We start from the raw sequence: 2688 nt of genomic DNA on the forward strand, positions 1-2688 counted from the left end.
GCCCTGTCAGTCCCCTTTAAGATACAAAAATCCCTTTGGTCATTTCCTTTATCTCTACCCCATCCAGGTTATAGGTTAACAATCATCCTCCAAGCCCGTGGCCCACTGATATTCTTCTGAAGGGTCTCATGACTCATGCTGTACTAGACAGTAGTAAATGAGCTCATCTTAGCAGCCACTAGGCCTGCAACGTCCTAAAACCCTTGCTTCCAAATTCCTTAGAGACTTGGGCTATCCCTAACCCCACCCCAACTTCAAAGTGTAGAATTAGCCAATCCTCACAACCACACTGCGGCTCTTTCTGCCCACGGGTCCTGTCCCAGGACATTAATAAAATCACCATTTTTGCACCAAAGACGACTCAAGAATTCTTTCTTGACCATTCAGTCCTGGCCTCCAGCATCCCACATTTCGCACCAATCCCTGCACCGCTCCCATGTACATGTGAGATATCCATGCTAATAAACTTCTGTTGGTTTTGCTCTTGGTAATCTGTCTTATGCTGTAAAGGCCATAGCTGAGAAGGAAGGAGAGAGAAAAAGATTGCTCTTTACTGTTCTTAGAGTCTGGATCTCTAGTAGTGATGCCAGTGATGTGGGAACAAAGGCAAAAGAAAAACTTAAATTTCCGTACATCCTCCAGTGCATTGACCAGAGATGAAACAGGTAGGGGGACATTCCTGTGGGATCTCAGCTGCCTCCGTGTTGACAATTTGTTAAGGACAAAAGGCAATCTTAGCTTAACATTACCCCAACCCCCCAGGATCCTGTAAATCTATTTTAATATACAAAAATCCTTTGAGGGGGTGCCTGAGTGGCTCAGAGGGTTAAGCAGCTGCCTTTGCCTAAAGTCATGATCCAGGGTCATGAAATTGAGTCCCACGTCAGGCTCCCTGCTCAGCAGGAAGTCTGCTTCTCCCTCTGCCCCTGCCCCCTGGCCCTGCTTTCTCTCTCGAAAAAAAAAAATTAAATAAATTAAGTTATTAAAAAAAATTCACGTTGGAATCTTCCTTTGTCTCTATTCCCCAAGGTATACATTGGCAATCATCCCCCAGGCATATGGCCCACCGATGTGCATCGGAAGGGTCTCGTGACTAGGGTTTGATTAGACAGTAATAAATGACCTTTTGCTAACACTAGCGAGTCCCCTCAAGGTCCTGGAAATCTTCCTTCCAAAGTTCCTTAGAGACTTACCTTCTCCCTAACCCCCTCTCAACTTGAAAGTAGGTCATGGGCCACTCCTCATGACCCCAGTGCAGCTTTTTCTACCCACGGGTCCTGTCCCCTGCTTTCATAAAACCACCTTTTTGCACCAAAGATGTCTCAAGAATTCTTTCCTGGCTGTCAGTTTCCAACGCTAACATCTTTCCCACGTCATCTACACTGGGAGGGTGACGCACCCCAACACCATGAAGAAAGACGGTTCTTCACTAGGGAGCCTCCCCCCTTACCCTAGGGAGCTCCTTATCTGGCTCTTCCTCTGTCTCCTTTATCATATCTGTAGGAAACTGGTCAACCATCAGTGTTTCCTTGAGTTCTCTGCGCCACTCCAGCAAAGTAATGGAACGAGCAAGGGAGTTGGCGGAAGGTCAGATTCATAGCCAGGCAGTCAGAAGCGCAGGGGACAAGCTGGACTTGCAACTGGCAACTGGACTGGAGAAGTCTTGTGCGTTTGTGGTGTGTTTTCTCCTAAAGAACTGAAATCGTGGAGCGTGAAACACTAAAGCCTGAGGGAAGGAAGCACTCAATGGGTATCAGGAAGTCATAATTTCCTCACAACTTCTTTGAGGAAGTTATCACTTCTTCTTTGTGCCTATAAGTAGGCTTGCTCTTCCTGTGTCTGCAGGGATATGGGCTTTAAACAGTGAGTTGGAGAGAGTGGGTCTCATCCACACTGGGCACGAGCGTGCACCTTCCAAGCACTAGGTTCCCTGTCCTCTGTCCTAGGGCTCGGAACCCTTCCCTGCTGCACGCATGCGGCGCTGGCCTACCTGGCAGAGGAACAGCAGACCAAAGCCTCTGAGCCTGGCACTCACCACTGCCTCTGTTCTCAGCGGGACCCCAGCAGGAGACCTGGTAAGAGCAGAAGCCTGGGGGCTGGGGAGGGTAGAGCCGTGAAGATGGCCAGAAGGTCCAGGTCAAATAGATGGGGGAGAAATATTGCAGGGAGGGAGGAGGGAAGAGACAAGGTTCTGGACCAGTAAGTACAGGACAAAGAGAAGGATGGGATCTGCCAGGCAGAGGAACAGTCATCTTACCTCACATTCCTCCTCCCTGGGCTTCAGGTCCTTCAGAGAATTATGAGACTTAAGTCAGAAAGAAGATGATTCAAAAAACCAGAAAAAGACCAATGAAATCTTAAAAGGCACACTAAGGGTCTAAGTGGTTGTGGCAATAATTTTGCTCTTATGGCTTCTACTACTGCCCTTCTCTCATTTTCTTCCCTCTTCCTGCAAGAAGACATGATGCTGGATCTTCTGGGACCCTTTCCTGTCCTCCTGATGCTGCTGGGATCATGGGAGCCGGTGCATCCACTGTGTCACTGCGGTCAACCCTCTGCCAGCGTTCAAACGTTTATACTTCGGCATCTACGAGCAGGTCCTCTCCAATGCAACGATGCAATGCGTCTTGTCAATCTTTCTAATCGGACTTGTATGCGTCAAAACACCTTCCTGCATGACACCTTCCG

At 48.4% G+C, this 2688-nt stretch overlaps 1 long non-coding RNA gene across 1 annotated transcript; it reads left to right on the top strand.

Moving 5' to 3' along the window:
- The first annotated feature begins 1020 nt into the window (after positions 1–1020).
- Positions 1021–2472, top strand: LOC117800153. The gene is made up of 3 exons (XR_004623068.1): positions 1021–1863; positions 1947–2075; positions 2460–2472. It is a non-coding gene; the product is annotated as an uncharacterized LOC117800153 (long non-coding RNA).
- Positions 2473–2688: the final 216 nt, after the last annotated feature.

Source organism: Ailuropoda melanoleuca, unplaced genomic scaffold, assembly GCF_002007445.2.
Source record: "Ailuropoda melanoleuca isolate Jingjing unplaced genomic scaffold, ASM200744v2 unplaced-scaffold6493, whole genome shotgun sequence".
In the NCBI taxonomy this organism is placed as follows: Eukaryota; Metazoa; Chordata; class Mammalia; order Carnivora; family Ursidae; genus Ailuropoda; species Ailuropoda melanoleuca.